The 22,611-nt window shown below is 43.8% G+C and overlaps 1 protein-coding gene and 1 long non-coding RNA gene across 3 annotated transcripts in view; one reads left to right on the plus strand and one right to left on the minus strand.

Annotated features, from left to right (window-relative positions):
- The first annotated feature begins 9,329 nt into the window (after positions 1-9,329).
- LOC146865884 (uncharacterized) lies at positions 9,330-20,729 on the plus strand. Its single transcript, XR_014970351.1, has 2 exons — positions 9,330-9,662; positions 15,263-20,729. It is a non-coding gene; the product is annotated as an uncharacterized LOC146865884 (long non-coding RNA).
- LOC146865885 (uncharacterized) overlaps positions 20,237-22,611 on the minus strand; it is a 455,435-nt gene continuing 453,060 nt past the window's right edge. Inside the window, exons 11-12 of one of the 2 annotated variants that reach the window (XM_085632795.1) lie at positions 21,211-21,246; positions 20,237-20,437 (exon numbers count right to left, since the gene is read on the minus strand). The gene's annotated coding sequence lies outside the window, so the exon portion shown is untranslated. The remainder of the gene's footprint in view (positions 20,438-21,210; positions 21,247-22,611) is intronic. The other variant, XM_085632802.1, reaches the window with a different exon arrangement.

The following is a 22,611-nucleotide window of genomic DNA, read 5'->3' on the forward strand; positions in this document are numbered from 1 at the left end:
TGAATTCCTCCACTTCCGTGGAAAGTGTGGCTTGCAGCGATATTCATTTAATTTTATGTGAAAATTATTTATTATTACATTGCAGTCCTCTATCCTTTTGCATTGGAATGTGTGGCATGCCTTATCTCTGTGCTCTGGGTATGTTTACCCCTATACAATTCTTAGTGGGAGGTTACGTTAATTTAGTTTTACTCTGTGATTCTTAATACTTTTACCTCCTTTTCTTATACGTTTACCCAGCTTGTATACATTAATTACTGCTTACATTGGGTTTACTTGCATGAATGCGTACGTACTGCCTTGGTGTAGAATGTTTTACACTTTACAGTTTTAGGCCTAGTTTCTACTTTCTTAGTGGTTATTGAGTTTACGTTACTCATTGCAGTCTGTATAGACTACTGCGCAGCTTCTACTTTATCTGCAGTTTACTTGTGTTTTTTGAGTTACGTTACTCATTGCGGTCTTCAAAGACTTACTGCGCAGTTTTTACATTTTACTTATTACCCCTTCATTGCGGGGTGTGTGTGTAGGTGTACAATTTTGCTTTTACGTTGTTCTTGAGGGTTGCCTAATTTCTTACTTTACACACACGTACATTTTTCTTTTCTATGTTCTGTGCTCTGGTCTTCCTCTGTTTGCAGCGCAGGTTCGTTGTTTGCTCCTTCTCACAGAACGTAGGGGTGCCTTGACGTCAGGCGTACTAGTCTGTTACTTGTTTGCATTGAGATCCTGTGTGCTTGTCGTTTCTTGTGATTTGCAGGATTTGCGTTGTATGCTCTTTCTGGGGTATACGCTTTATTTTTTTTTGCCCTCTCCTTGTGAGAATAGGGGATGGGTGTGGTTCTCTTCATTTTATTGTTCTATTCTGTTCTTATTTAGCACCTGCTTCCTTCATATCATATTACCATTGGGTGTGTGTGTATATTTTTACAATTGTTCTTATCTGTCTATTTTATGAGCTTGTTCCATTGTTATATTGTATTCTGTATTAACATTCAATTTATCCCTTATTGTATTTATTTGCTCAAGTGATGTATTTACTTTGTTGCATTTCTTCTTACTTTGATTTGTTTTTTAGTGTAAAGAAAGAGGATATGTACTAAGGTGACTTTTCCTCTTCTTTCTGTGCTCCCTTTTTCCCCTTGTTGTTCAGCCTGAGTATGTGTGGAATGTTGATTCTATGTCAGGACTGGAGGCGAGGATTATGCCTTCTATTCCTCACTTTATTACACAGCAGCCAATAGTGAAACAAAAGACTACATTTCCCATCAAACACTGGGGAAACTGTAGTCAAACAAAGTAACCAATAGGCATTGTCCATAGTCCACCAATGGGGGTCCTCCAGCACCCAGATAGTCTGCCCTCACTGTTCCTTCCTCCTCTTTCTTCGCTGCTCAGCAGCCGAGCTAAGTGTTTTTCTTCTTTGCTTATGTGTTTCTGTTCATGCTGTGGTAACGATGTGCTTGTACTTGCTTTGCCACATTACGAGTTCTGGTATTTGATTTGTTCAACGACGTTGTGAAACTTGTTGATGTTTGCCACTGTTGAAGTGATTTTTACTGTTGACGTGATTTTGCTTCGGAAACAAGTAGAACCTGTTTCCGTCATTGCGCGCTGTGCGGGTCGTCCCCGCGCCGGTTTCCGCCCTTGTCATACTCGCGGGCGTGTGCCCGCCCGGTTGTTGGGACCGCAGGAGCAGTCCTCCTACGCGGCTTGTCTGGTGTCCCTTGCTCCTCCGCCCGTCAGGGGGCGCGGTGGGTGTTACTGCGGCACGCGCATTTTAAACCCCAAAGTGTCTGTGCGACGCGCAGTAGCGGGACTCTGGCCTGAGGCGTTACGCGAGCAGGTAGTCTCTATCAACATATTCAGAGACTTCCGCTCGTTGTACAGCGCTTACGCTCCACTCGGCAGAACATCGTGTGGAGTATGTATTCTGTCAAACTAAATGCACACCCGGTTGGGTCTGTACTGCACTGCGTATTACACGCTTTAGGGCACCTGCCCAGGCCAGTATTGTCCACAGGACTTTCTCTATATCTTACCTTTACCAGACTTTGGTGCCAGGGGCCTCCACCCCCACTGTTTTGATAATTGCGAGTTACCTCGCCCATCTGCTGGCTGTCTCCCAGCCTTGTATATTCTGTGGAGAAATTCATTAGTGTCGGAGACCCAGACCTTTTGTATACTTACCTTCTAGTCGGTGGATCCTAGTCATCATCATGGAATACGAGTACAATGATGATTCCCATGGAGGGGATGATGCCCTGACCAACCTCCAGTGAGATGAGGAGTTTTATGAGGTGGTGGACACCTCTATATACCGCGCTGTGGGGGAAGCTATGGCACCCTTAGAGGACCGCCTTACCCAGCGCATTGATCAGGCGCTAGCGCGCTTTGCGAATCTTCCGGTGGTTTCCCCACCTCCTGCAAACCCCCCCCCCCCCTGTGCCCTTGGGGCTTACTCCCCCACCAGCTAAGCGTTTACGCGAAGCAGGGATGGATTCTTCCGCCTTCGATAGGCTTTCCTGGCATCGCTACGACTTCTGCCTCAGGGACAATCCCCGCCGGTTCCTCAGACCTCGGGTTCGACCGATCCCGGATTAGATCCATCCAACCCTCATGACCCCTCTGGTCTCCCGGCCATCTCGGATATGTTCGATCCTGATGACATTGTGCACCCTCGTTCCTCTGACTGGGCCCCAGTGGACAAGGTGGCTGAGTACGTGGCAATGCGCATTCGGAGACCCCTTGAGAAGGAGGCCCATAATTGTTTACGGGCTGAGTGCCCTCGCCGCTCCTTGGAGGGCAAAGTCGCATTGACACCTGAAATTGATTCCCGCATGGCGACTTTCTTACAAAAATTAATGCGCGATCCTAAGAAGGGGATCGATAGGTCCTGGCGGTCCTGCCAGGACAAACTCCTGGATGTCCTGGGCCCATTAACTAAGTTCCTCGACATGGCGGAGGAGGCGAAAACATCTGGTTCCCTCATTTCCCCGGAGTCCTTGTCGGGCTGGGCCCAGAGAGCCATTGTATTCCTAGGCAACGCGAACTGCGCGATTTCTACTGAACGACGGTGCTCTCTTTTGATTAAGGTGGACCCCAAACTGGGGGACCTCATGGATACTGAAGCTGGTATGGTGGCCCAAGGGGGCCTGTTTGGGGATCCCTTTGTGAAGGAATTGGGGAAGTTTGTCAACACGTTTACTTCCCTGGATAGGGCCCAGTCGACCATTCGAAAGGTCTTCCCTCGGGTTTTCCGAGGGGGCCGGTCGAGGCAGGGGCCGCTCGACCGGCTGTGGTTCCAACAACCAGCCTCGTGGGCAAGGCCCCGCTAAAGGACAGTACCAGGATCAAAGCCGTTTCGGCAACTTCTACCCCACGAGAGGCAAACGAGGCAAGGGCCGAGGCTACCGAGGAGCTGCTACCTCTTCTAACGGTGAGTTTACTCCCTTCTAAAAATAAGGGGGCGGCTGGGGAGTTTTTTCCAGGCCTGGACTTCTGTCACGGGGGATCCATGGGTTCTTCAAACCATTTAGGGTTTTCACATAGAGTATCAGGGGACTCCTGTCCAACGCACCAAGCCGCGTCCCCTTCAGTTCTCCCACCACGACTCCGCTCTGGTAGATGAGGAAGTTTCCTCTCTTCTATCCAAAGGGGCGATCGTTCCCGCAGATCTTCACCCGCAGGGTTTCTTAAGCAATATTTTTCTTGTCGACAAAACAGATGGCGGCAAGCGCCCGGTAATCAATCTGAGCAGTTTCAATGAGTGGCTAGTATACCGCCACTTCAAGATGGAGGGTATCCATCTTCTTCACGATATGCTGCTCCCAAACGATTGGATGGTCCGCCTCGACTTGAAGGACGCCTATCTGGTGATCCCGATCTTTCCCCCCCATCGCCGTTTCCTGCAGTTCCTTTGGCGCGATCAGGTTTTCGAGTTCGCCTCCCTACCGTTCGGCCTCTCATCGGCCCCTTGGTGCTTTACCAAGGTCCTCCACCCTGTGGTGGAGTGGTTAAGAGCTCGGGGTATTCGAATGATTGTCTACCTCGACGACATCCTGATCATGGACGCCTGCCCACGTCGCCTTCTTCGACATCTTCAGGTAGCGGTAAATCTCTTGCAATGATTGGGGTTTGTAATCAACGAGACAAAGTCCATGCTTTCTCCTTCACAGTCTCTGACGTTTCTCGGGTTCGTGATCGACTCAAAGTCTTCTTCTCTCAGCCTTCCCACTCGGAAAATTGCGAAGATCCATCACGAGCTGTGTCGTACCCTTGCCAGAGCTCAGGTGTCCCTTCGGGACCTAGTCCGAGTGGTGGGCTTGCTTTCCGCCTCTATACAGGCGATCTTCCCGGGGCCCCTGCATTACCGCGCGCTCCAACGCCTCAAGGCGTCTTACCTCCGCAGAGGGATCCCTTACTCACACAAAGCTGTCTTGTCAGGGGAAACCAGGGACGAGATTCATTGGTGGTTGCAACACATGGAGGCTTGGAACGGACGCGCCATTTTTGGTTCCGCTCCAGACTTAGTTATCGAATCAGACGCGAGCAAGCAGGGCTGGGGTGCCAGGTGCGGCGACATTTCTACAGGAGGTTTGTAGTCTCAAGAAGAACGCAGTTTACACATCAACTGCTTGGAGCTCCTAGCGGGCTCCTTCGCCGTTCGTTGTTGGACCAGGGATCGCATTCAGTCTTCTGTCCTTCTCAAAATGGACAATATCTCAGCAGTCCCCTATATCAATCATCTGGGAGGTACCAGATCCAAGGCCCTCTCCGACTTGGCAGCCAGCTTTTGGCAGTACTGCCTGGAGCATCATGTCTCGGTGACAGCGGAGTATCTTCCAGGTCGGGAGAATTTGGTGGCGGACTTTCAGTCCCGGAATTTCAAGGATTCCAGCCTTTGGAAGCTAGACTCCGGAGTGTTTCGCCGATTGAACGAACTTTGGGGTCCGCTCTCGATCAACCTTTTTGCCTCGAGGCTCGACCATCAGTTGCCTCGTTACTTCAGTTGGAGGCCAGACCCTCTAGCGGTGTCGACGGACGCCTTTCTCCAGGATTGGAGCCTGGAAACCGGGTACGCGTTTCCCCCTTTGCGATGCTGGCTCGGGGTAACGGCTCAGGTCCGGCGCCATGGAGCAGAGCTGGTAGTCTTCTCTCCTTTGTGGAGATCTCAAGTTTGGTTTCCAGTTCTTCTGGAACTTTCCTGGGATTCTCCAATCCTACTCCCCCTGTTCCTTCATCTTCTCCTCAGTCCCGACGGGGTCCCCCATCCTCTGGTTCTGCTGAACTCATTACGACTTGTTGTGTGGAGGATTACCGGAGACGATGGGAAGTCCCGGGACTTTCGGCAGCAGCTGGGGACCTCATGGCTAAAGCATGGGCAAACAGTACTCTCAAGAGTTATAAATCCGCTTCGGGCAGATGGTCCCGTTGGTGTCTGTGAAGGGGTTGCAATCCCGTGGACACGGATTTAGTTCAAATCCTGAATTTTTTGGCCCATTTAGCATCTGAGGGTCTTGCTTACCGATCAGTTAACACCTTTCGTTCTGCTATCTCGGCTGGTCATGTGCCTGTGAACAATTCTCCGGTTGGCGAGCACCCCCTAGTCTGTAGACTCCTCAGGGGCATTCGGCTTTCGTTACCTCCGGAACCCCGTTACTCGGCCTTATGGGACGTCAATCAGGTCCTCAATTTGTTCCTTTCCTGGCAGCCCAACAGGTTTCTGTCCAGGAAGGAGCTCTCAGCCAAGTTGGCTATGTTACTCTGTCTGGTGTCTTGGTGTCTTGCAGACGGGTTTCCGATGTGAGAGCATTGGATATTTCTTCTAGGATGTTCACTCCTTCGGGGGTGACCTTCACTCTCTCGAGAAGGACAAAGTGTCACACAAGGGTGATTTCTTACCCGGAATTCCCGGATTGCCCCAAGCTGTGCGTGGTCCGTTGCTTGAAAGCTTACGAGGAGATGACAGAGGAGTTTCGTCCTCCGGGGGAGCGTCAGCTCCTCATTTCTCTCCGCAGGCCTTTTCAGGCGGTTTCTTCCCCCACCATTGCGATGGGTTTGGTGGGTTATGCAGGAAGCAGGAATCAACCTTAGGGAGTTTGGCGCCCACTCGGTTAGAGGGGCTATGGCTTCCAAAGCTTTCGGTCTGGGTGCCCGTTTGGAGGATATCCTCAACGCAGCGGACTGGTCTTCAGACTCAATCTTTAAGAGGTTTTACTTCAACCCTGTGCTAGATATGGCTCACCTCGTGGTGAGCAGGCTTTGAACTAGCATAATCCTCGCCTCCAGTCCTGACATAGAATGAAAAATTTCCTCGCTAACGGAACGGAAAGTTTCAATTCTATTAAGGACTCGGAGGCGAGGATTATCCCGCCCTAGGGATCATGTCAGGATTCCCGCCCCGTATTTCAGTAAGTAACACATTTTGGGGTTTGCTTAATTGTCTGCTTTGTTCTCTGCAGTATCACACGTTGCATTCTGCTGACATCTGTTTCTCTTCTTGGATTGATGGTTCCTTTTACCTCCATAGGGTCTGACTCCAACAAACAGGATGGCTGAGGAGTTCGGCTGGATGACTTTGCGCTCAGAAAGAGGAGGAAGGACCAGTGAGGGCAGACTATCTGGGTGCTGGAGGACCCCTATTGGTGGACTATGGACAATGCCTATTGGTTACTTTGTTTGACTACAGTTTCCCCAGGGTTTGATGGGAAATGTAGTCTTTTGTTTCACTATTGGCTGCTGTGTAATAAAGTGAGGAATAGAAGGCATAATCCTCGCCTCTGAGTCCTTAATAGAATTGAAACTTTCCGTTACGTTAGCTAGGAAATTTTTCATTAAGTCATGGAATGTTGGGTGCCTGATGTGAGTCAGTTGGTCTCAGCAGGCTTAGCAGCTAGGAGGCTGCTCCTGGTGGGTGGGGCGTACATACAGGCCTACTTACCATCTTGGCTATACCTAAAGCTTCTGTAGCTACAACCTGAATAAAGTTACTTCCTGGAACCACAACTTGGCCTCCTGTGAAATTTCTATCTTCAACACTTATCTTGATGATATACCAGTATTTAGCTCCACTTGAGAAGATCACCCAGCCCACCTCAGGGAAGTGCTTCAGACCTTGCAGCAGGCAGGCCTGACTATCATGGCACGTAAGTGCTAGATAGGGCAAGGCTCTGTTATGTACCTGGGCCACCAAGTCGGTGGAGGCCGTGTACAGCTACGCCAACCCAAAATCCAGGTCATTCTGGCTTGGGAGCCTCCTTAAGACCCAGACACATGCCAGAGCCTTCTTAGGAATAGCTGGATACTACAGGAGATTTGTAAAGAGTTATGGTGCCATAGTGGCAATACTGACTAACTTGACCTCCAGAAAGCAGCCCAGAAAAGTTATCTGGACCATGCACTTGTAGGAAGCTGGCTTTTTATGTAGTGTACCAAAATGAGGTACACTATGTAGAAAGTCCAGATGACAATTATTGGCTTACTGGGCTTACATTATTAATCCCAAATGCTCTCTTTGGTGGTTGTGTGGGCAAGCAGTTTAGGTTTATTAGAGGGTAGTGTTAGGCATTTGTTGTACAGAATCAAAGAAGACACACACTCAAGAAGAAACTCAAGACCAATTTAGAAAAATAACAGGTATTGTTATAAAAATTTTAACACCAAGAACTTCATAATAGGTGTAAGTTATTTAGAAGTTATCAAATTTTACATATGACTAAAACAGTAGAAAATGACAGCTGTCAGATTTGTGGCATGAGCCTCGAACACAGTAATGTTATCCTCTGGGAGCAACATTCACTGCATAGCATCACTTGTAAACGACTTACAGGACTGATCTTCTGGATTTGCGGTGAATAAGGACCAAGGTCCAGGAAAGCACCAAGAGTTCAGTTTTACCTGTCGTGGGGTATCGAGGTGCAGAGTTGTTTTCAGTGGTGGTAGCCTCAGATGCTACAAGCTCGCTGTAGTTAATAGGAAAAGTACCTGTAGGAAAGAGACTGCAATGGGGAAATGGGAGACCAGTTCTGCAGAGCCCAAAGGGGGTTCTGCTCTTGAGGGTCTCAGGGACAGAGGGTCACGGTCTGTCGGCTCAGACTCGGGCTGTGGGGCTCAGGTGAAGAGGTGTTTTGTCTGGCAGATTGTCTAGTTTGAGGGTTTTACTGTTCTTCATGCACCTGCAGAAGTGGGAGAAGAAACACAGCAAGGCGACTTCTGGCAGGGAAGCTGGCCTCAGAGGAAGCCCCTCGATGTGCAGGTCAGTTTTGTTGGCGGTGGTGCTCGACTTAACGCAAATAAGCCTTTGAGCTTGCAACAGGCTCCAGTACCTCAGGTATTGGTGCAGGGTGGCTCATGGTGGTCCTGGCAGTACTTGTGTCCTTTGGCTCTTCTTTGTCCTTCTTCTTGAGTCAGATGAATCTGACTTCTTGGTGTGAGGGACACACATAAATACTGAATTTTGGGGTTGTACGGGGGAGTGAAGGGTAGTGGCCAATGGGCTACTTATCCTTGGGGTCACTACAGCCAGTTTATGACCACTTCCTGTGGGGCATGGGCATAAGCCTGTCCCAGAGTTCCTACTTCCACCAAAATCAAGATGGTGGGACCCTACTTTCGCGGAGCACATCAGGCAGTCCACTTTAGGGGTGTGACTAGCCTGGTAGTGCAACATGCCTACTTGCATAGCTAATTTCCAACCTGTCCTGGCGCTAAATGGGTCTCAGGGCATGGCATCTACCTGGTCTGGGGGAAGCCGGGGTTGCATATCAGAGGTGGCAGGGGCTTTGAAGCCCCTGGCTTTGATATGCTAATTCACTAGCCATCCTGGAGGAGGTGGGAACACCATCCCCCAGAGCAAGCATTGTTTCTTGCCTCAGAGAGCATGGGCTCTCACCTACAAGGGTCAGAAACATGTCGGTGGTGGCAGGTTGAACAATACCAGTCAGCACACTAAGAGGTGTGACGCAGAATGTGCTAACTTAGAAGCTGAACAATTGTTCTTCCATTTTGTATGTGTAACTACCATTTTATTTTTTCTTGAAGATATGCTCGTTTCCAATTCTGCTTTCCTTGCATGCATTAAGTTCAGGAGTTCTGTACACAGATGTTTGATCCTTGAGGTGAGGAAAAACGGATCACAAGATAGGAACATTTACGGCAGATGTCTTGATAACAGGCACAAAGGTTACTGAAAGTGTACGCTTATCTTATCTTGCCTATTTGCATAAACGTCAACCGTCAGTTTATTTTTAGTTTTATTGCGGTTTTACTACTTGCATGTGCTTGCCCAGTATTCTGTAATGAGAACCGCTTCCTATAAATGTGTGTGTGTTGGATACACCCAGTAGATTGTGCTATGAAGCAGCTGGCTTCGCATATTCTCAGTTCCAATGACTGTGCCTGATTATTGGACTCCTGATTGACAGTGCCAGAATTTATGCTTTCACAAACTGGGAGCTCGTCCGGGATCCACCAGGCCATTCCAGATGGGCGGAGTACTGCGGTCCTGGGACCAGGTTGAAGACCTGTCTTACTTCAAAGTACATAACCACAGAGGGTATTGGGTTTCCCATGGTCGCAGTCTGAAGAGATCACTGGTGCCCTGAGGCACGTTGTTGACCTGGCTGGATTCTTAGAACCTGAGACGCAGTCGTAGAGATCTGGTAAGATGTGTGATGGTCAATGCTGATGATGAATGATCGTCATAAATACTGTCTTTAGAATGAAACGAAATAGATAGTTGTATCTCACTGGCTCGAAAATTCATTAGTAGTACCATTGATGTAACAGGACATTTTCTATTGCAGTGATATTTTGAAAGTGTGTCATAATAGGTAACTGTGCATCTAAATGCATAAATGAGGTGCAAACTTGCCTGAGGGACGGTATGCCTGCATGGGAGATGATGACTAAATGTGATATGGAGGTATTATTGTTTTTATATCAATGAAATGAATATACAAAAATTGACCCGACCACACAGGTTCCTGTGGATGGGACTTTTGATTCAAAGAAAATTTGATTATTGCAATGTAATGTTTGGAATAAATGGGGAAAATATGCAAGGCAGAGAGAAATTAGGGAGAGAGTAAAGACAGAAAAAACAAAAGGGCTTATAATGAAAATAAAAGAAAACAACTACTTGAATGTATGTCAAGAGTTAATTTGAAACAAGAAGGGATGTTTCCTTTACAAACCATGATCCCATCTGCCCCTATGATGGATAAAGATAAGGTAATAGACTAGAAAAGGGTAGTATAGATAAATGAGCACCCCATATACAGCCACGAAATATACCGAGCCACCAGATAAGATTTTCAATGTAATAGGCGACATGGGGACAATGAGTAGAACATTGACGCCTGCAGAAAATGATAAAATACAATTATTTAGTATGACACATTTGGACCACACGATTGATAGAATTCAACCACTGACATATTTCCTTTGTCTACCTTCCGATAATAAAGACATACATACCTACCATAAGGGAACAGAGATAATACCATAGTCATAAAATTATGGTTTTATGTACCTTAAAGGGCTGGTTTCTTAAACCTCGATTTTGTTCTCGCAAAATTAACAATAAACAAAACAAAGTCTGACACAAGACAAACATTTGGGGAAAACTCTCAATCTATACCTGCCAATGAGCCAACATATACTGCACCACAATGGGAGAAGCCTGGATTTGGTGTGGACAAACCCCTCTATCCATATCCCATGGACAAAAGCAGAGTTAATATCCTTTTCTAAAGACTATACTGATATTAGGCAATATGCCGAAGAATGGTATACTAAAACGGAGAAGGTATTACGAATAGGTCAATTGACACTAGAGGGGATGAACAGAGGTTTCCCTGTATATTGCCACCTGACATATGGAGGAAATTCAGACATGACACTGAGGACCCAGGAATAACCTGGACAGAATTAGAAGTGGTGTGAAATTTTAGGATAAAAGACAAAGGAAAGGTGACAGATGAAATAGCAGAATTACCTGAAAGATTAGTACAGCATCTCTAACAAATAATACCAAGGCAGAGAATAAAACGGCAGAAACTAAACAGTTTCAAACAAAATAAAGACAAGCAGTTTCAGCATATTTTTACAGGTTGCAACCTATCTTTGCTGCCTTTAGTGTTATAGATACTTTGCAACTAGGAACAGACCACGCACTAGTAAACATCTTTGTGAATGGATTACGGGAAAACATACAAAAACATATCCATATATATGAACATACGTTGTCAGTTAAACCATTGATGGAAGTTTTGGCCATAGCACAGTACTCTGAAGAAAAACACTTCCAGGAAGAGGTACATAAGGATAAGAAAATGAAAGATCTGAAAAGTAAGGTATTGTTACAACAATTACAAAGGGGCAGAGGTATGAGGGGCGCACAGAGAAACTTTAGAGGATGTGGTAGGGCTTATTCAGCCCCTCCTGGTCACCACAAGGAGGCCAAATAGCTAATGGATGACACAACGGTAAGGAGCAAGACCACTGGGTTAGTGAATGTCCATATCTACAGTCCAATAACAGAGGGCGATCAGTCCCTAGAGTACGATCCCAGAATAGGGCTCAAAAAGCAGTCAACAACACTAACAGTCTCGCCCTTACCAGCAGTATCAAAAGGCTGATTTTTCCAATGACTGTTCTGATTCTACTAACTACTTTGATCAAATACAGACGGTTACTGTTCCCCTTCCTATGATTTTGTAGAATAGGGAGGCCCAAGAGAAGATGGCGAAATGGTGGCTATTCCTACGAACTCTAAAGGCCCCTATGTCAAGCCAGAAGAACTGAGAGAGGTCTCATTTTTGTTGAAACCTGGGGCCACCAATTGCTCCATTTCGAAACGATTAGTCCCACAAACACCCCATCAGGTAAATAAAACACATCTGTGGGATTTACTAATGTACCAGTTAAAAGACCCATTTATGCCCCATTAACATACCCCATTGGACCAATTAGAAATAAAAATGTATTTGTATTAACAGATAAGTGTACTCTAAATTTGTTAGGGATCAAAAGTTACATGCTACCATTAGATGTACTCCTGATGGTGTATTTTTTAAATGTTCTGATGATACCCCATTTCTGACTAGATCATTTGTCAGTAGTTCCACTGCTATCTCCAATTGGCTCACTAATGCAGTAAATGAAAATGTATGGGCGAAGGATACTGATGATGTGGGTTACATGGATATCCCTCTTGTCATCATCACTGTCAAACAAGGTGATGTTTTACCCAGAATACCACAGTATAGGCTATCAAAGGAAGGTGAAGAAGGATTACAACAGATTATTACATATTTACTTAAAATGGGAGTGATAAAAGCGACATCGGGGTCCCCATGTAATAGACCTATACTTCATCTGTTAAAAAATGGGGAGGAATCTTCTAAAGATAAATGGCACTTTGTGGTTGACCTTCGCGAGATCAATAAGAGAGTACAACTTCAATTCCCAGTAGTTCCAAATATTTCTTGTGTTCCTATCTAGTGTTCCCATCCTGCACTACCCATTTTTTTTATTATAGATTTAAAGAATGCCTTCTTCTCCATTCCCCTGCATGAACACACTCAATATTTGTTTAGTTTCCATTTCTGCAAGAGACACTATTCCTTTAAAGAATTCCACAAGGGTTTACTAGGAGCCCTTCTATTTACATTCAAGCATTAAAAAATAATTTCCAACTGTCCCCACAGTCGGTATTAATACAATACATTGATGATATTTTAATTGCAAGTTCAGATGAAACAGTTTACCAAAAGGATATCGTTGCATTACTGAATTTTTTGGCAGGCAATGGTCATAAGGTATCACGCTTCAAACTACAATTTGCTCAACAGGAGCTTGCCTATTTAGAAGGAGAAAAGGAGACTGGATCCTAAACGTATCAAACTAATACTAGATCTGGTACCACCCACTACACAACAAGAAGTAAAATCTTTCTTGGGAATGGCAGGCTATTGTAGACAATGGATACCCAACTTTCCCAACCTCTATTAAAACGGACAACTTAAGAAATTCTCCAAATCCATTCCCATGGACTGTTGACTGTCACAATAGTTTTGTATACATTAAACAAGCTCTTTGAAGAGCACCAGGCTTGGATGTTCCGGATTGTCCTAAAGATTTTCACTTGTTTGTACATAAACGTAACGGCTGTGCACTAGGAGTATTTACTCAATATCAAGGTGATAGGAAATTTTTGTGCACCTATTTTTCATTAGCTTTCGATACAGTGGCCAGGGGGCTCTCAAACTATCTGAGTTAAGTGGCAGCTTCTGTAGCTATCCTGCAACAAGCTGAACCTCCAATTCTTGACCAAGCAACACACCTGTATATTCCAACCTTTGTAGATGCCTTGTTAAACAAAACACAGACAGCACATTTGAAAAATGTACGATTACCACACTGAGTTATGCCTTTTTAGTCCACACGTCATTATACATAGATGCACCACCCTCAATTCAGCCACACTCTTGCCCACCGAACAAAAAGAGAATACCACACCCATACATTATTGCATATTGACAACAGAAGAACAGACCAAGTTCCATATAGATATGCAGGACACCCACATGACAAAAAGTGATGGGGCTCTGTGGGCGGATGGATTGTGTTTCAAATAAAAAATGGTTCCTAAAAAGCTGCCTATGCGGTCACGACTCTACAGACTGTAGTGGAGACATGTAAATTGACACAAATGTCTGCCTAAGTGGCAGATTTGATAATCATGGCCAATTCTTGCATATTCAGTACTGGTTTGACGGTAAACATCTACAAAGATAGCCAATACACATTTGGAGTAGCCCACAATTTTGGTGGACGGTGGGCTGAGAGAGGTTTCCTCACATCTCACGGAACAAAGATACAACATGAGAAACAAATAATGCATTCGTTAAATGAGCTTTCATTACCAAAGAAGTTGGCAATAATAAAATGCTGTGCTCATAAGAAAATATCTGATAATGTGGGAGAGGGGAATGCATTTGCTAATATGACTGCTAAAGAGACTGCCCAAGAGCAATTTGCCTTGACTTAAGTACTAAAGGGCCTGGAAACTAAGGTACTAGAAATTACTGAAAAAGGCATTGAGGAACCAACAACTGGCGGCAGAGGAGTTGGCTAAATGGTACAAGAGTGGTACTCTAGTGAATGGCTGTTGGAAAAATGGTCATGGCACACGATTCATGCTCCCGGATGCGGAACTGTACTCCATGGTTTTGATGACACTTAGCTGAGCTCATGTGGTCTGTGATGAGATAGTAGACACTTTGAGCAAGCATTGGGAGCACAGTAAAATAAGCAAGATGGTTGAACAGGTACGCAAGAACTGTATGACTTGTGCACATTCGAACATCTCCAGATTGACTCTGTGGAGATCCCCACCGTCCAACAAATATTGATCCCCCGGTCCAACAGATATTGGTACATCCTCACCGTAGTCTGCTTATTTAGCAAATGGATTGACGGGTACCCCACCAAAAAAAAACCATTTAGCGGAACAACTGTTTACAACAGCGCTGGAAAGGCTAAAGTCCAAATTATGTTGGCGATAACTACAGGGGTAAAGTGAATTGGTTACAAAAATTGGATCCAACCAACACATGTGAAAAGAGTACCACCTCACGTGACACAGCCATGCTCCAGTGACAACGGTAGTAGACAAGTGGAATTCCACAGCCCATTCAGAACATTCAATCCTGCTACAAACTCAGGCCAAGCCTGGCACGAGATGACAGAGGCCGAGATTGAAAGAATAACAGTCTTCCTCCAACAGGATACCATCTGGCATGGTCACACTGGTGTACAGTTCCACTGTCTGCGTCCAGGTGACCACAAACTAAATAAAATTGTGTATTTACTATCAGAGGAGGAAGAACAACTAAAAGATGTTATTGGTATTAAGTGCAAGTGTGAAGATTGTCTAGGAGTTAATTATTCGTGGTAAGTTCATCTTCTGAACCCAACAGACGGTAACATTTTACTAGGTTTAGAGCCACGTAGTGCTTGAACCTCTCACGGCCTGCCGATTGTGACGATCACAATGATACCTACCAATATTGCATAAATAGTCCTGCTTGCCATGATGTTCTTGCATATTTTGCCATATACTGATTCAATTAATTTCACGGCCTGCCGATTGTGACGATCACAATGATACCTACCAATATTGCATAAATAGTCCTGCTTGCCATGATGTTCTTGCATATTTGCCATATACTGATTCAATTAATTTCCGCACTAGGACAAGCGGATCCCGTAATTGCCGTGACTCTGCGGACATTATCTGACTGCTCCATTGCCTCGCAATTTTCAGATGCCGGCTCTCCATTCCTGAGGACGCTGCTCTTCCCTGGTTCCGGCTGGGACCTTTCCATTACCCGACCTGAGGCGCCGTCTACGCCAACACCGGACCCATCCCCTTTCTCTCCCCCGCTCCGTGGTTATGGACCATGCATCGTCTCCGCCGTACTAGTGTACCAATGACCCCCCACCGTCTCAGGATTTAGGACTGCATCGCTGCCTCCCATGCCGCTGGCTGCTCCTCCTTGAACCTGCGCCTAGCAAACTTCCCAGACATTCGCTTCATCGTTTAGTCCTGAAGAGATCCCAACCACTTTCATGGGGATCGAAATGTCGTCGACTCACGTCTCTAAACTCTAAATTATACTCTGTATTCTATAATAGAGTATGAGATGTTAAACTGATTGTGACTTTCTATATTTTCAATTTTGCACACACTGAAAAGTCACTTTTTAAGTCTCTTGCCTGTGGTATGGAAATCGCCTGATTTCCTTTATACCTACTCACGCTTTGCTCACTTCTCTATTGTTATTAAATTGCATTTATTTATCTAGTACATGGATAATTCCAGTTTTTTGATTGTAAAAATTGTGATACTATACCTATCCTAATTGAATGGGACCTTTGTTGCTTTAAAAATATACAGAAACAAACACTTTCCAACTGGCACATGAACGATTCTTCTGGAAAGGAACAGCCTGCTACCAAATACATTCAACTAATTCCTCGTGGACTGCCTATTAAACGTCCATAGTTAATTACACAAAAACAAAGCCGCCAAACTTGTCTATAGAAAGACATACATCAGGGACGAGGATACCCTGCTTGTGATAGTAATATGTATTGTGATTCCATACACTTTGATGAAGAGAATGTGACTTTGACAGGGTTGTATACAGAACAAATAAGAGTTACCAAAAAAGCTGGTTATTCAGTTACTTGCTGTGATATTGTAATAATGAATGCAATTCGCCTAATCTACAAATGTTCAGGGAAAATACATAAACAGTCCAACTTAACAGTAAATTATACAAAGCAGAATATAATAGTAAATACCAGGTACAACGCAGTGAACTATTTATGTGGGCTATTGTATGCTGATCCAGGGTTTTTCTTCCTGTCCAATAGGAGTTACTCAAACGTCTACAATGCCACGGAAGACGTGGCGTTGGGAATGGTTCTGCCCTAGGAGTACCATGCACTGAGATCCACCCCCATGTGAGACGGTACAAGAGAACACAATGCAGAATTTTGTGATGGGGTAACAGACTAAGAGGTAAATAATTACAGTAATGGAAAGACATTTGGATACATCATGGCAGCAATATTTACCCTGGTGGGATGGCAGGTGACCAGGGTGAGAAGACTAGAGAGTATTTTGAGTGTAAGCTACAAATACTATCCAATTCTATTATAACCACCCTTAAAAGCATAACTTCAGCACTAGAAAGTATAGGCACATACTCAAAATAGATATGCAATTGATTTCCAAAAGTGGACCCTCCAAAGTATCAAACAACTCATTGCATTAAGCCTGACTTGCATCTCAAGTCGAAATTAATGTAACTTGTTGCAGAGTTCAGTTTTTACAAAGCTGCCATCTTGTTGTCCTTAAATCTCCTGTGCCATCCCAGGTACACATGGAGCCTTTTCCACAAGACAGCTTTCTGCCCTCCTGGAGAGACATGCCACCAACTGAGAAAATACTTGTGTTTTAGTGGCAAATGGAGGAAGATAAAAAAACTTAAAATGTACAAAGAGGAATATAAAAGAGTTGGTTAGCATGATAATTATAGGATTTGCTTCTTTCTTTTCTTTTCCCTTTTTTTAGAAATATGATTCCTCTTGGAAATTTCCAGAGTTTGTGACAATTGGACATTGTCTAACGCACTAAATAAAAAGGTAAAAACACCCGAATAGGGGTGAAGACCATAAACTAGGGACCAACACCCTGATGAAAGCCAGAGCGACCCGGTTGGGCACAAAAAAAAGCTGTCAGAAACATGTTGGTATTTGCAGTGGGGATAGAGGGGTCGTTACATTCCCTGAATACCCCAGATCTTAAGTTTTAATTCTACCAGGGGTTAACAAAAATAAAAAATTGAGTGTTGACCACTAGGTAGTTTTAACTATATGTATCTGCACTCTTTTGGTCCCGTCTCTAAGGGGAATATATGTTTTTCCTTTTAGTTGTGTTACGCCTTTGCGTTTTGTTTTGTGTCTCTTCACATTTACTTTACCCTCACCACTATTCTTCATTAAAAAAAACTTGCGCTTCATCCAGTGTGTTGGTCTGCACCTGGATGTATGATGCGGCCCTATGATGAAGCATGACACTGTAAAGTGCATGAGGGCAGTATTAAGACATTTTTTGTCTTCCCTTATTTTGTTTTTGGTAGGGTTGTACGTGAGACATACTATCCCACTGTGGGTAGGTGGAGAATTTTTAGCATCTCCCTGTCCCTCAATCTGGGGAACAGAACAATCCCTTTTTTTTTTTAGCTCTTTGCACTTCCAACTGTGCCTGGCTTCCAAGCGATATCTGCCACAAATCGCCTAGTTTGTGGTTTCTGTGAGCACATCTGTGAAATGCTTGTCAGTGTGATGCTAAGTCATAAAATCAGCTCAGCTGTGCCAAAAAAGATCTGTTTATTTGTCTATCAAGAGCAAAGGTTGTCTAACAAAAATGAATGTGTCCTCATGTAACGCAACTGGTGCTATATAAAGCGCTCTGATACCCGATACCTTTGGGTCAAGTTTGCGCTATATAAAACTTTGTTTAAAAAAAAAAAAGGGTTAAACAAAGTTTGCTATTCGGATGAGGGCCAAAAGTCTGGGTGGAAACAGCGGCTCAAAGGTGCAGGGGTGCTCTACCTGTGGAAGTGATTAAGGGGAGCAAAATATGTCAGAGCAACTTAAAGATGTGTGATTCAAACTTGTCGTGCACAAAAGAGTCTCAATAGCATCCTGTGTGATATCTATTTCATATCTGTGTCAGTAGTAGGTGGTATAAACAGTACAGTACTAAGAAAATATTTGTTACCAAGATTCATAAATAGCAAGGAAACAATCTGCTGATTCAGGCAAGGTAGTTTACTCTTCAGAATGGAAGGTAACCAGTAGTAATGTGAAAACAGCTTTTGCACTGGCATTTCTATTTTTATTTTGGCCTCTGTGAGATGCTCCTCAGCACAGGAATCAGACATTCTGTCTACTGCAGATGACCACTGCAAAGCTAGAACTCAAGAATACATTTTAGGTTCCTTACTACCCATGGTGAACTTGAGGATTACCTTCAAAGACCAACTGGGCTGCATTGTTGCACTGGATTAGAGTACTGAAATGTGTCCATGGCTCAGTTTTATAGGCCAAATGCTCTTCAACATTAAAATACATCTCAATGAAATGTTCACAGTTAACAAGTAATTTGATCCAATCTGACTTTAAGCAGCATCTACACTCGCCACGTACATTAAGGCCTAGCTTTCTAGGGATAACTGGTACATTACCACACATTATGCACCAACTTGGGGCCCACCAATTTCTCCATACGAAGGTAGCAAATTAGTAGTGGTCAAAGAGATACCTCATACCCTAGATTAAATGCTGAAAGAACTTACTGCAGATATATGAACAGACAGCCTAGGTACAAATAGCCTGCAGCAATCTAAAACAATGACACAAACCCTATTCTTGTCAGACATGTGCAGAATGGCATTTCTTAAATGTACATTTCTAAGGTATAACATTGCTGAAGAGATAAGACACCAGAGAAAGATATGCAAGCTACATAAATACACCACCCACACAAAGTGGTTTCTAAAACAGCCCCAATATGTAACCACTGCATCACAGATTCAGTCTTGGTTAATGTAGAAACTGAATAGGAGGCTTACAATTTAAGGTTTCTAGAGGACTGACTGCATGGGCAACTGAATAGACTACTTTGCATTCACAAAGCCAGTACAGCTGAATCTGCAAACGCACAATCTGAAATCACAATGCAAAAATATGATTTGAGATGCACAATTACCTTTAAAAAGCCACTGTAAACATTGCAACCAATTGCGAAGCACACAGACAAGGAGCATCTACCCTCATGATTCGCTATGGTATGCACAATATCTTCTACAATTGTTTTTGCGCCTGTAAAGTATCGACTGACAAAAGTAAGATGCCAAAATTTGCCAGCTTATGCTGCAGATATCAGGAGGTGCAAGCCCCACCATACGAACTCCGTGATGTTGCACTAACATTTTAACACAGCTTGCAATGTGACCCCTGTGTTTCTTTCAGGATCAAGTATCGCACAGATGCACATTGAGAATGCAGGATGTAGGCATGTTGTCCCATGAAGGTCGCCATCAAAGCATTTGCTACTTTTCGCAAGGTATTATGATCCAGTTCTCATAAGGCAGGTGGATGGGAATTTGAAGTGCGAAGGTCCACTGCAGAGTGAAGGTTTTCTGCATCCCTTCCACTACTAAGGAAGAGGCTTGTCGCAGGGCAATGCAAATGTTGGGCCGCACCATGCCCCATCTCAAAATGGAAGCAGTGCTCCAGCACTGTAGTTTTCCTTTCACAAACCATCACAATATGGTTGTTTAGTTCAATTGGATTTGTTGATGAGAATGAAAACTGCTAGCATCTTAAGTTATTAAAGAAGAGCCCAAGACTAATTAATTGTATCCTTAGTTACATGGAGTCATTCTGTAAGGTTAGGGGACACGGCCTAGAGCACCTATGAAAATCACAAAAGGCATCACTGGTATTACTAACCTGGTACATTCATTGGTCAGTCTTTGGCACAACTCCAGTATGGTATGTTGTGGAAGGAATGCTTGTTGTAAGAGTACCCATTTACCAACTACTGTTTAATTATACACTTTTAATGACACAAACTACCACCATTACATTCCCAATTCAAAGGGTATTTTATTAACCTAGAACAGAGCAAGGTTACTCATTAGTTATCATTCTTAACCGACAATCTTGTTCACACAAAATTATAAAATATACACTAGTTCACAAGAAATAATATCAAACTGGACAGGACATTTAAAAATACAAAAGTGATTTTGACAAAAGAGGTGTTCAGGAATCGAGATCTTGCAGGCTGAAATAAAGAAAACAGGTCACTTAAAGGGTTATCAAATATACATTCAGTGTTAAGAGTGTACACTTGTAACGAATATTTTTAAGATTGTCTCACAGTGTTTTTCACAAAGACTCATACAATGGAGCGAGTCCAGATAAAAACAAAACTACAGAAACTCGACATTCTTCACTTATGTTCAAGTTCAACAAATTCAGACCCTCGCAGCATTGTTTTCTAAAGGATTGAAGTTAAATTCTTGCATTCCAATAAAAATCGCTCATTATTAAAGTGAAATAACACCATCGAGAAAGCGCATGTTGTTTTTTTCTTGATTAGTTTAAAGAGGACAAAACAGGGAACTTTTTTTTCTCTCTAAAGTAGATCAAGAACGCAGTAAATATGAAAAACTAAGAGCACAACAAAGTAGACTGCCACTTGTTAAACATTTTTTATTAGTCTCAAGGGACAGAATGAAGAGAAAGATTGAGAATTAAATAATTGATCTCAAATGGTGAAGTAATGATAATTTTGATGGTCGAGGTAGAAGTATATGTTGCATGATCCCTAGCTAACAATAGTATTGTCTACAGTAAAATGTTGGGAAAGGGGTAGCTTTTTATTGTTTCTGTACTTTGAAATAAAGGCCCTATAAGCTATGCCCTAATTGACATTGGGTATTTTATTTTACTGTACGTTATTTTTTACTTTCGAGTTTCTACAGCGATCAAATTATACATCACATGGGATAAAATGACATAGGTCAAAAAAGTAATATCAAACAGGTTATTTACCTTCAGTAACGCTCTTTGTGGTGGATAATGAATGCCCTGTAAGAAATGCCTTAAATTAAAAATGGGAATTTAAATTTTACAGTACATTATTTCTTATTTTCAAGTCTATACCACCATTGGTTAATGTTTTGTAAAACCTGCTACAGAGATTACATTATATTCTCCAACACGTCGAATAAGATTTCATTTGCCAACAAAGTAGTAATAAATATATTATTTACCTTTAGTAGCGCTCTTTCTGCTGGATACTTCATCTAACTGCAGATCCCTCACTTTAATAATATTCCTCAGATGACATACTGGATCTGGAAGTTATCATAGCAGTGCTTAAACACGCTGTTTGCTGGTGCCGTGCAGCTCTGCGTTGACTTCGTTCTGCCTCAAAAGAGACAGAGAAGAGCCCATATATGCGCCATCCCTGCACGTCGACATAAGTTTCTTTTTTTGACTCTCACTGTGCCCTAGGAGAACAAAATAATTGGAGCTACCAGTGTGTAGATCTATAATTTGCGACATTTGTAAACGGGGAAAGAGACTCCTCCATAGAATGGGGAGGACAGTGAGGAACCTTCAGTTAGAGGGTGTATCCACCAGAAATAGAACTACTGAAGGCAAGTGACTTGTTATTCTGATGGATACTTCTAACTTCAAATTGCTCACCTTTAGTACAGATACCAAAGCACTCCCTTCCCAAGTAGAAGGCGTGTGAAGTGGTTTCAGACCAAATAAATCATGCAGACTGAACTAGCGACCATCAGACCTTGCTGTCAAGGCCATAGTGCTCAGTGAACGTATGCACTGATGCCCACGTTGCTGCATGACAGATGTATAGGACAGCTACTCCATGTGTCAAAGCAGTGGTGGCAAAATTAGCCCAGGTGGAACTGGCTGTTTTTTGCCCAATGCTCGGCAGATATTAACGCAGAGGACTATTCACCTTGACCAAGTTATTTTCTATACAACCTTTCCTTTCTTTGCCCCAAAACCCCCACAAAAAGCTGACTGCTCATGCAATAGTCATTGGTAGGATCGATGTAAAACCTTAAGGCTTTTTTGTGGTTCAGTCAATAGGGTCTCTCCTCCTCTTTCGAGAGGTGAGGAGGAGCAAAGAACAGTGGCACGGTGATAGCTTGCCCACGAGTCACTGCTTTTAGCAAAAAAAAAAAAAAAGGCTGCCCTCGTCCTCAACACTAGTTTCTGCAAAAACGGCAGTGTAGGACAGATTCAACAAGAGAGCCTGGAATTCACACATGCGATCACAATGTGGAAGACCGTTTTGAGAGTCAGGAGAAGCAGCGAGCAGCTATGTATTGGTTTGAACGGGTTACATATGAGGAACATCAGGACCAAAACTGAGGTCCCACTGTGGTATTACAAATGGTTTGGGAGGGAAATTGCATT

The sequence above is a fragment of the Triturus cristatus genome, chromosome 2_1 (genome assembly GCF_964204655.1).
Source record: "Triturus cristatus chromosome 2_1, aTriCri1.1, whole genome shotgun sequence".
In the NCBI taxonomy this organism is placed as follows: domain Eukaryota; kingdom Metazoa; phylum Chordata; class Amphibia; order Caudata; family Salamandridae; genus Triturus; species Triturus cristatus.